Source organism: Motacilla alba, chromosome Z (assembly GCF_015832195.1).
Source record: "Motacilla alba alba isolate MOTALB_02 chromosome Z, Motacilla_alba_V1.0_pri, whole genome shotgun sequence".
In the NCBI taxonomy this organism is placed as follows: Eukaryota; Metazoa; Chordata; class Aves; order Passeriformes; family Motacillidae; genus Motacilla; species Motacilla alba.
In genome coordinates, this window is record NC_052046.1 from 29021578 (window position 1) to 29033774 (window position 12197).

Genomic DNA, 12197 nt, shown 5'->3' on the forward strand with positions numbered 1-12197 from the left:
AAGCTCCAAAAGAATATCTATCTCCACTACCTGTTTTGAGACAGAGCAGAATGTTTAATTTCAAAACCTACACCAAGACCTAAGCTAATGTATTTTCCTCAGCTATTCAGAATCAGTATATGCCAGAATGCAACACTTTGTATCTATGCAAGGCACAACACAAAGTTTAAGAAATTTATGCAAAGATTAAGTTTCAATTCAACTCTATAGAAAAAATAATATATAACAGATTAAAAAAAATTAAAATAGCACTTTTATGACTGATTCTCTTTTGAATCTCTCTCTAAGTAGGCCTGGGACTCTAAATAGGAATAAAGATTTTTAATCCCCAAGAAAGACCTCCAGATGCACATCAACAGCATTCAACATTCAGAGGGCAGCTGGTAAACTGGATTATATTATTTTTGAAAGGCACTATGACAAAGTTGTTTATTCGGCAAAACAAACTGTTCTCTGTGTCCGTTAACAAGGCTGGCTTTGTGCAGCACAGACTTCTGCAGTACTGACTCCTGTTTGGAACCATTTCACACTAATTAGAAATAAGAGAAAAGCCAGTGTTCATAAACAACCCAGACCTCTTTCAAACCACTGTTTCTGAAAATTAACTCACTTGTAGCCCTCTATGAATAACAGAGATGTACCAACAGGACAGGGAAAAATATATTGTTAATAATTGTTGGCTTGCTGTGCAAAATACCAATGCAAATTGTGTAGAACACTACCCAAATCATATGAAATTGCAAACTATTAAATGCTGTGCAGTTCCATCTAAGGCTACAACCATGGTGGTTTTTTGAAGTGTTTAGGAACAGTAGGAATATGTGATGAAGAAAAGAGTTACTGTCATGAAAGAAATTAAAAATTGAATGATACACTAAACATGGGTTCAGATCTGTGTCTTATTTATTTATGACTATTATGGAATACTGTGCAATCCATAAAATAGAAATGAGAATATCAGAAATAGTTTGATCTTGAGGAGAAAAAAAAAAAAAAAAAAGAGAAGGCTTTTCAGCATTTACAATACAAAACATATGGCAAAATCTTAAAACGTAAACATGAAAATGTCATATAGGAAATGTTTTTAGTGACCAGCTAGGCACTAGGGAGGCCTATTTCTAATTTCTGTGGACATCTTGCACTTTAGGTGGCATTTGCTCACAGAAGTAATTCCCCCTAAATCCATGGGGATACTTGCGGAAGTGACAGATGTCATAAATCATACAATAAATGTGCTTCAGAATACATTTGAAAAGACAGAAATTCTAAACCTATTTATAAAAAAATTATAGTAAGCTACCACTACAAACCTACCTTTCAAATTATTTGCATGAATCCAGTGGTTTTCCTCATAATTCAGCCTTATTTCTAAAATCTGAAAAATAATCCAACAAAAATCTAATTGCAGAAAAGAGAAGTCTTCACACCACGGGAGAGAGTTTAGCTTGTGATTTATATACTAACTTACTGTTCTTAAATCAAACCAGCATCTGAGTTCTAGCAAGAGCTATGGTTCTTATATCTTCATAATAAATGTAATATAAAATAAGAAACAGAAGTAGAAATAAAACTGAAACTGGTTGAGGCTTTTGTTAAGGAAGATAATACTGTCTAGATTTAACATGCAGAACACCCAAATGTTTTTGTTTCTCATGGTCATTTTTCTTACTTCTCTCTTTTCTTAAGGAAATAAGGATTTACAGAATTTCTCCTATGAATATGACAGTTGTGTTACATTGCTTGGGACTTGTGATCCTGGGTTCAGGATTGTTATAAAACAAGTGGAGGACTAATTCAGTTTCTTAGTGAGCCTTGCATCTCTCCATTGCTTTTCTTGAAAACAAAAGTAGACCTTCTTGACAACATGTCAAAATGAATTGAGTTTGCTTCCAAGGATCAGAAAGAAGTGGAGTAATTTTTAGATTCCAAGTAGTGTGATTGAAAAGATAGTTTCAACTATTTTGAGCTTGCTTCCGATGGACAGACTGAATCGAGGAGAAAATATGCTGCTACTTATAAAGCTTACAAGAAATGACTTCTAAACATGATGAATTTACATGATGGTTGAAGAAGTCAGCATTAATTTGAGGGATGAAATAGTTTGCAGGTAAAAATAGCCTTGTTTCCACAAGTACGTGTCTGTATTTACCTTTCAAATACTGAAGGGAAAGGCTTTCTTGCAAATTATTGTAATGCCTCTAGTGAAAAAATTAAAGATGATCACCTCATGCTCTTTCCACCCAATTTTCCACCTAAAAAATTATTTAACTGAATAAATTTCAAACTAGAAAACCAAATCAAATTTCAGAAAGGTCATGTAGTACAGATGTATTTTTATGCTCTAATGAATTGATAGCATCAAATTCCAAGAATCTTTTGGCAACTACCTAAGTAATTAATTTTTTTAATAGATGTCTGGGCCACAACTTACAGCTTATTGTTATTAACATCATTATTGTAGAAGAATTCCTTCAGCAGATATTTTAATTGCATCTTACTAGGCTTTCTGTTTAATTTAGTTTTGCTTTTAACAAAACATGTGTACACAACAGTTAGATCTTTGATCCTTCATGTAAAATGTAATTCTAATCCGCCAGCTGTAGTAAAAAGCATGGCAAATTTTTATCTCAATTCTACTTATTTTCATTGTCAGATTTCATAATTTGTTTCTGTTGTCAATACCTGTGGTGATTTTTTTTTTGTTTGGTTGGGGTTTTTTTTTTGGTTTTTGATTTTTGGGGGTTTTTTTTGTGCATGTGTGAGCTCTTATACTTCTGAAAATAGTCTAACACCTACTGTCTATATTAATTTTTTCTTGAGGACCTGGACAAAGCCATATAAGAATATGCAAAATGGAGAAAAATACCATTTAAAAAGTTCACATTACAACTTTCTAGAGAATTTTCTGGAGCAAGACTAACTTTGCAATGTAAAAAGACTTCCCAAAGATTGATAATACACAATTATAAATAGAATATTTTTATTAGTAACTGGATCGTTTGCTTTACATATTTTTGTCTGTCAAAAGGTGAGCAGAGGAAGCATCTTAGCAAGAGTGACTTTACAGAATTTACAAAATGCTACATTTTGCCAACAGTGCTTACCTGTGCTATCTGTGACCAGTCGAGTTGACTCCCTAGAAAGATTTGCCATTTTCAGAAATGCTGACCTGAAAGCAATGTCATGTATAATGTTATCAGACAGTCAACAATCTATGGCCATTCTTCTGATATTTTTGAAAACACTGTCCTCTACTGGTTGTGATTTTGGAGTAGAATACTCAAGCATTGTATCTTCAATGACAGGTCTCCATGGACAGATCAATAGAGCATGAAAAACTTCTGTGAAGGTGAAAAGTATTTATTATTTTTAATAATATATAAAATGCACTGGCTCTCTAACCAATACACACTTCCTTCTCAGATGGCAATAACCATTAGTAGTAACAAAGAAAACCCAAGTTAAACCATGATTGTTGTTTCAGCCTCGCTTACTTTTCCTCCCTTCAGTGTCTTGCTTTTATGTGATTTTTAATCTCTCCTTTTTATTTTTTCCCTAGAAACAAATCCACAAATCATTGAAACTCCAAATTTCCAGTAATAAGGATTTTCCCACAATTTAGTGTGAGGGTAATTCTAGCAAGTGCATAACCAAGTAGTAAAAAAAATACAGTTAGCTTTCAAGGGTGATAGGGCAGAGATCATAAATTGCAAGGTGTTTTTAAAATATCTATACCAGGCCTTCTGGAATAACAGTGAAAGCACAGAGAAGCAGAAGGACAGAGAATTAAGCCTTGTAGATAAAATTTTGAGGAAATGACCACTGCCTTTCATCAAGAAAAGACACATGTAAGGGCAGAGTGTGGAATGTTTCTACAGCCCCATGTTCTTGTTCTGATGAAGAAAACACAGCTGGGAGTCTCTATGGACTGACAAATTTGCTAATAATAAATTGTATGTATCTCACCTGCAGGTGCTTTTTATTTTATTGTCAATTATCTAGTGCTATTATCTTTCACTTACAACCCAGTCTTGGACTCAAATTGGAGAATAAATCATCAGGAGACCTGCTAGTTCTGAAACCTAACTTCAAACATCTCCCAAGAATCTTTTGTGCAAATACTAAATTAATAACTTGTGCATTTTCATGTCCTTGTTCATTCAATGGATGGTTTCTTTGCAGTTTTCAAATGGTCCATCTAAACTGTAGTTCTCCATTTTCATGTCATACACATGAGTAGAATTGGAACACATTTTCATCATGTGTCTGACTCTTCCTATTGATTATATTAAAGTAACTGGGCAGCTCTCTTAGAGGAAAAGTTTGTATAAATACAGACAAGTTACATTCCTCCCAGCCATCAAATACTTTCACTGATCTAATTTTTTTTTGACCTTTTACAGGACATCAGTTCATTATACCACCAAAAAAATCCAATTTCTGGCATGAAAATTGTTTTAAGATCACTATTTCCCATTTCTTTGTTAACTGAATACATTTTGCTCAGAATAAAAGTAGCACAAGAAAGCATGGGCTGCATACAAGTCCATTGTTAGAGCTTTTGAACTCCCTAGTTGTGGACTACAAAGAGTGCAGCGCGCTGCCTCTTACCACCACAGAACAGAAGCACTGAGCGCTATCCCTTTTTTTCCTTTTTTTTCTTTTTTTTCTTTCTTTCTTTCTTTTTTTTTTTTTTTTTTTTTGGTGTGTGTGTGTGTCTTGATATACAGGATACTTTACTAAGTGCCTGTAAAATACCTTGATGGAAATCAGAGGTGAAAATGGCAGTTCAAATGTCTGCTCTGGGTTCAAAAGATCTATGGTAATCTATTTTTACTTATAACAGATACCGAGAAAGGAAAAAAAAAGAGCCACAAAGCAGTGTTCAGACTTATATTACACTCTTTGTCTGCTCCTGCCCTTTCCTGGAGCTGTCAAGCCCAGAGCATTCTCTGAAAATGAAAGTGATTCTAGAGAGGTTACCAATAAGTTATTTCTTATTAGTTATCTTCTTAGAATATTGCTAAGACACAAGCCTATATGATTCTTTTCAGCTACAAACAATGAGTCAGGATCCATGCTGGCTTGAAGCATGTGTCATTCCTGGATGTCAATGCAATGGCCTGGAATTGAGTTTTTAATCCTTTTTTTAAAATACTTCCCATTTTATGTCAAAAGTTTTATAGGACAGTCAATCAGGCAGAAAGAAAAATATGCTGGTTATTCAATTAATATTCGAATAGCTTTTGGCAATTGACATTTCGCATTACACTTCAAGAAAAAAATACATATCTTTAAGCAAGAAAAGCTTTTGTGCTAGTATTTTCTGTGAAACATTAATATTCTTTAAATTCAGACCCAATCATGAAACACCACCTGATTCTGTTCTCTTCCACTCATCCAAGCTACTTTTACTAAATATAGGATTTTTGACAAAAATAAAATCAGTTCTGTTTCACAGAAAACCCCATCTCCATTCGTTTGAGGGAATGAAATAAAGTTTTGTTTCCCTTTTTCCTTGTTCTTTATCAAAAGACCTTCATACTGAAATAATTTTTAGACCATCCCTAGCTTCTTTTCTTTACTTCCATGTACAGATAAACTTTGTGGAGATTCATAATCTGTTGAACTCTGAAGACAAAAGAATATAAAGTGCTCAAAAATGTCAGCTCTGGAAACTGTACCTGCTGTACAAATTCTCATCATTCACACAGCTCATTATCTACTCCAAAAACAGTCATGGTAATCAGTGGCAAATATTACCCAATAATTCTCAATGGACTTCCTATCTACTGAGACTCCAAATCGCCTTTGGAATTACTAGAAGACAATCACTGACAATTACTGCAATCTTTAGAAGTGTATGGGTGCACTTCACGATCATTTTGAGACAGGCACAAGTTGCAATGCCAACTTTCTCAAGTTGAAGGAGTTTGGGTGCTTAATTTGATCTCAGATAGCTCTCAAACTTCCAGGCATATAACATCACAAGGGCTTGGTACCATGTTTTTCCTGTCTCTGAAGAAACACATCTACAAGTGTAGCACTTATTATTATTATATTTCTTTTGTATATTAGACCCACCTTAGGTCCTTTGTAACAGGTGAATATCATGGTGAGGAAGGAGGATGAACATCGATAGTCAATGGATACATCAGCTGGTGTACGAACACTGGCGTGAACTCAAGGAATTTCTGACTGTAGAAGAGCAACAATGACAAGTCTTTAGCACAGAGATGATTGAAAATTAATGTCAGACAAATAAGACTTTATCTATTCAGACAGTTTAATGTTAATAAGCTTGGGTTAGAATTTACAGTCCACTAACTCCTCCATAAAAAGAGCACCTTTAAGCAAGACACTTTTAAGGTAAAACAAGTTGCCTCATGCTGTTTCCTCACAGGGAGTTAATGCAGAGTAACCAATGTACTGTAAATTTGCATCCCAGTTTACCATGGAATAACTTCCCTCAGCAGATAACTCTTAATACAACATGTATATGGAAATCAATAGCTAAGGCTCAGTAGTTAGTATTAAAACTATTCTGTTCTGAAGTTTTTCATTGCATTTTTTCCCACCCATCTCTATTCATGGCTTTTTCTGAGGGATGGGTTCTGGTGCAAATTTGCCATCTGGTTATTCCTCTCAAGATCTAAGTGATTACACGTAAAAAATTGTCATCTCCAAGAAAGAAAAAATAATGCAGCTTTCCAATTGATTGCAGAAGTGCTAATTTCCTGTTCATAAAATGTTTTGTCAACACATGAAGAGGTGGAAAGCCTTTCATGCTACTTAACTGATCAAGATATTAAAAAAAATAATTGCAAATAAGCAAACACAATCAGTTAAAATTTGTTTGTAAGGAACTCACAAAATGAAAAACACTTCTGCAAAGTGAACAAATCACTGAAAGGTGAAAAGAAAGAGAGGAGATATAAAATAATCTCATTCTTGGTATGTATAATTCGTTAGTGATCATGAAACAAGAGTAAACTTGGCATGGAGAGGATCTGAAGTCTGCCTATAAAATTATATAGCAACAAATCTGAATTATTATTACCTTTTTTGGTTTTGTTTTAATGGTGACATTTGAACAACAATTGCTCTATTTTGTAGCTCTTCAGGGATACATAAGGAGACCCACTAGAAAAGAGACCATTAAAATGCAAATGAAAATTCCTATCACCTGAACATTGGCAATTTTTTTTCTTTTCCAGGACTGAGATGTAAGAAGATCATAGGAACATTTGAAATGTTAGATTTCAAGATGAGAAACTGAAAAAAATAACAGGTCTGAAAAAAGAAAGTGCTTTAGAGTTTTCATAGTAAAAAATCAGGTATGGCAGTACACTCATTTATGAAGACAGGACAATTCAGTGGATAGAAAATATTTGTATTAGAATAAAAATTATTTTAAAAGACCCATAATGAAAACTCCCTTTAAAATAAGTACAGAAATCAATATCTTTCCTCATATGACACATCTATATCATGAGGAGAAAAGTGAGGGCCAGGGTCAAGGAAATAAACTTGATTACACAGGAGTTTTTATACAATAGTGGTGATAAATAGGTTTTTAATACTGGACAAACAGAACCAATATTCTCAAATTTCTCACAGGAAAAAACAGCTCCCCTGTTTTTTGAGAAGATGACATACTGAAGAGGGACACCTTTTATGTTTCCATTTATGTCTCCTTTAAGACTCTTCCACATTTCACAGGACGTGCCCACTGGGAGCATGCAGAAAGCAGCAGAGCAGAAAGAGTTGTGTGGAGCCCAAAAGAGGGATGCAACAAAGGGCACATCTATTTCCTGGAGCCAGTGGAGCTCTCTAAACTTTTGTAGCTCTCTAAACTTTCCTCCACTGGAGCCAGTGGAGCTCTCTAAACTTTTGTAGACTATTTCACCATTGTGAAAATTTCAACATGGATTTTTAGCAGAGGTCTCTTGGGCCAGAAAAGGAGTGGGATAAGGGAAGAAAAACTGTTTTCTCCTGCCTCCTTGAGCTGTTGATCTACCTGCTCCAGGAAGACAAAGTAGATGGAGAGGTTATAGAATATTTTCTTTGGGATTCAAAGACTCATTTGATGCCAATGTTGAATGATGATCACAGTACAGGGTGCAGGAGTAAGGCAATTTAGAGCTTCAGAGAAAAGCTTTTACTCTGGGGGGACAGAGTAGATGCAAGAAGCCAACCTCACCAAGCTGCAGGCTATAGTAAAATTCTACTCTAGATACTCATCTTGATGAAAAACTTTCATATTTGCATTTGGAAGAAACAATGCATCAGTTGCATGGGTTTTTTTGGTTGGTTGGTCTTTTTTTAAATTTTTGTTTGTTTGTTTGTTTTTGTTGCTTTTGTTTTGTTTTGGTTTATTTTTATTTCTTTTGGGGCTTTGTTTTGTTTTGGTTTGGTTTGGGTTTTTTTTCCGTTTGATTCATTTTCTTTTGATGTATTTAATATAATTTGGATACCACTGATATCCTATGGTGTTGCACTGCTTGGTTTGTGAGGGCAACACAGCAGGAAGTGGTAAATAGACATGTTTTGTCAGATAATTGTAACAACCTTTGGCCAAACTGGTACATCTGCAGAGAAAGGAAAGTAGAAAATAAGCAAAGTATTACTATTTAAAAAAATAAAACCTGTCTTCTCTGTTGCAGCAAGTTTTAAAATATATAAAGTAATTTAAATAAACATCCATAGGTGTATCAAATATGGTTGGAAAATTATTCTGGTGGAATATTCAACAATCAATTATTTGCTTGAGGATCATGCAAAGAATGGAGAAGCACCTTGTTAGGACAACTATGCTTATGAGATATAAAATTATAGACCCATCAAGGTTGGAAAAACAACATTTAAATGATCCATCAACTCAGTACTACCACTGGAACTCTGAAACCACTAAATATTGTTCATAGAATGTTATGGTCCATAGGCTTCTTTGGTCCATAGGCTTGTTTATTCAACAGCATCCAGTTCAAAATCACTTTTCAAAAAGTTTCAGAACAGGTTTTTCCATCTACATAAGAGAAGAGCAGAACGACAACTCAAAAAAGATATTTTAAGGCAGAGATAATTTTGTGTCCCATTCTTTAATGAACACACAAAGCGAGGTATTTTTAAGGGCTTGACTTAGACTAATGAAATTGAATAAAATTATTATGATCATCAAAAGAAAATAAAGTCAACAGAAGCAAACAAAAAATATTTTCCCAAAACACTCATGAGAAAGAGAAGAGAAAGTGGTTGTGCAAAACCAATTCCTTGTCTCCACAGAAAAATCACCTCCAGGTAAATGAAAGTTAATATGTAATCTCAAGTGGGGCAACTTTTATAGTGCTCTGAATGTTTTTCATTTGCTGTTACCTCACTAATAATTCATCGCCCAAGGGACCATTAAAGTCAATGAAATTAACTCAGACTTGAAATGCTACATCCACTTCCATCTCTTCCACAGCTTATAACAACTTGATATGGTGGAAGTCCTTCTGATGAGTAAATGTTATTGTTAACCTACTTATTGTTATTAAATGCGCTCATCATTACTCTTGCACGGATTTAAAACCAGCCTAATAGATACACCATGTTTATTGTACCCACAGCACCAAGTATTAAGAATTAATAGGGATTTTGTGATGAATAATTATCTTCGGAGTTATCACATAAATAATAAAACAGGGACTATAAACAAAAATGCTGAAAGGAACTTCATTATCAGGGCTCTCAGAGAAACATTTTCCTGTCAACTCTAAAACAATGTCATAAACCTGTAAACTTATTAAAGTTTCTCTTTGCCTTATTCTTCATCAACTCCATTAAGTGCTACCTCAATTATTGGTGCATCAAATTTTGAATCTAAGACCCAAACACTATGCTTAAAGAACCCACATCTGAATCTCCAGTCTTGAAGTCACATTTTATTCTTGACCAAGAGAAGATGAAAATATTTACAGATGTACTTTCTTGAACTATGCAGCATGTAGATAATTGAAATATCTTACCCCAGTCACTTTAATCGCAATGCCAAGAAAAAGCTACAATATATTCTAATTATAGTAGATGAGAACGAAGTTCTTTGCAAAATAAGCTGGATACAAGAGAGTGCTGCTACAACCACTGTCCACTATTAAAATAATCATCAATATTAACCTTGTATTTTGAAGTTTATGTCATCCTTTCAAAGACAATACATCAAACAAGAAGAGGAGGGCAGAGATGATAACTAAAAACTCCTGACTAACATTTGGTGTCTCATTTGACATCAATGGTAGATGGTTTAAAACCATTATCTCTTGTTTCATGTAGAACATTTAGGAGAAAACAAAAACACTCTCTTAAAATATTGTGTCCATGTAATTATTCTTCAAAAAATTAATTGCAATGCTGCAGCTTTAAGAGAAATAAACATTTCTATAATATGATATCTTTTGTCTTTACGTGACTTTGATGTTCTGATCCTGATATTCTATTTTGAACACTGTGACCAGAAAAAACAAGTAAAATATTCTGTTGGCCTTTAAAAGACAACTTGGTTTTTTGTTTGTTTTGTTTTTCTTTTTTTTTTTTTAATACGTCCAATAGAAAGAAGCAGGCATTGAAGAACTGTTTCTATAGATGCAATACTGCTCACTTGTACAACATTTACATTTTTAAACTGAATTCTGATCTCATTCAAGAGAAAGGTGAATTTCCAATTAACTTTGTTTGGAATCACAAGTGTCCTGTTACACATCTCGGCATCTGAGAAAAAATTTTTTTAATCTTAGTCCTATTTTTTCATTGTACTTTGATGCCTATTTGACCTAAGCATCTGGAGATCCCTTTCTTTTACAAAATAAATGTAAGTTCCACCAAACTGTGTCAACAATATATTATTCAAATATTCACCAGACTGGGAGAACAGAGCACACATAGGAAAAGAAATGGTATTGTATCAAATAATTTGTACTAGCAAGCTCCAGGCGAGCTTTCCATGTCAAAATATACTGACTACAGAAACTATACAGTTTACTCTAAGGCAATGTCATGCTCATGCATGACATGTCTGTCACTTTTTTAGAAGTCTTTGCAATTCTTTGTAAGGGTAAATTTGCTGCACATAAATATGTCATTTAGCAGTGAACATTTTAGCCTGTGCAGAAATTTAGTCATATAGTCATCCTTCCACATATGCACTATTCCAATCTCTCTTCCTTAAAGAGTCCAACCAAGCTCTAATTCTCATAAAATCAACAATTGTCATAAAAATGTACTAAATATATCACGAATATGTGCTAAACATCAAAAAAGCACCCTTACAATATATATTCTAAATATGAACAAAGTATAAAAAATAAGTACCATCACCTTCAAACTTACTGTTGCACCATGTAACAGACCTCTTCTTAGAATCCTGTGATTGTGTTGGTGTCAAACTCTCTGCTTCACTCCCATGTCTAATGTTTTCTTCAGCCATACTTTTGTCATGATTAGATATATTACTTGTTTATTTAAAACACATTAGTATATAAATTTTTTTTCTGATAATAACATGCTGAGTTCTGTCAAACTGCATAGGAATTACCAAGACTGTCAATCATGCCAGTATGCAAAACCATGCAATGCAACAACTAGAAACAGATATGTTTTGGTGGAAGAAGGCACCAGAAGAATTTTAAGCATCAGCTCAGAATTTTACATCCCTGTTGCCCCTTCCTGCTCCTGTAACTCATATATTTCATGTAACTCTACCAGTAACTCAGGTATTTCCAAATGCTGCACAGTGTCTCATCTCCTACAGAGTGAGTTTCAAGTTGACTTGAGAAGACAACAGACTGAGAACCCCAGAAAAACATTAACCTGTAGCAGCATATCATAACAGTCTTCACTATGAAAATATTAACAATGCAATAATGTATATTAAGGTAGAGCTACACAGCATTTGCTTCTAAGAATAAGTCCTAAAAGAAGAAAGAAAAAACTGTTATCCCAACAGAACATCTAAAGCATGAAGTTTATGCCAAGGACTTGGAAACTGACTTTTATCAAGGACAGCTTTTCATGATTTTTACCCTTGTTATCAAGGACAGGTTTTCATGATTTTTGTCCTACAGAAATATGGAAAGAAGAAGACTGCTCAGACACAGGCAGGGCTCCCATATGAAAAACGTTAGGAAACTCAATAACACTAATACATAAAATAAGCAAGA

General features: G+C 34.1%; 1 long non-coding RNA gene across 1 annotated transcript; it reads right to left on the reverse strand.

The window, feature by feature from the left end:
- Positions 1-1337: 1337 nt before the first annotated feature.
- LOC119695310 lies at positions 1338-6176 on the reverse strand. Its single transcript, XR_005255168.1, has 3 exons — positions 6085-6176; positions 3105-3169; positions 1338-1375 (listed from the first exon to the last, which is right to left on the reverse strand). It is a non-coding gene; the product is annotated as an uncharacterized LOC119695310 (long non-coding RNA).
- Between the last annotated feature and the right edge of the window lie 6021 nt (positions 6177-12197).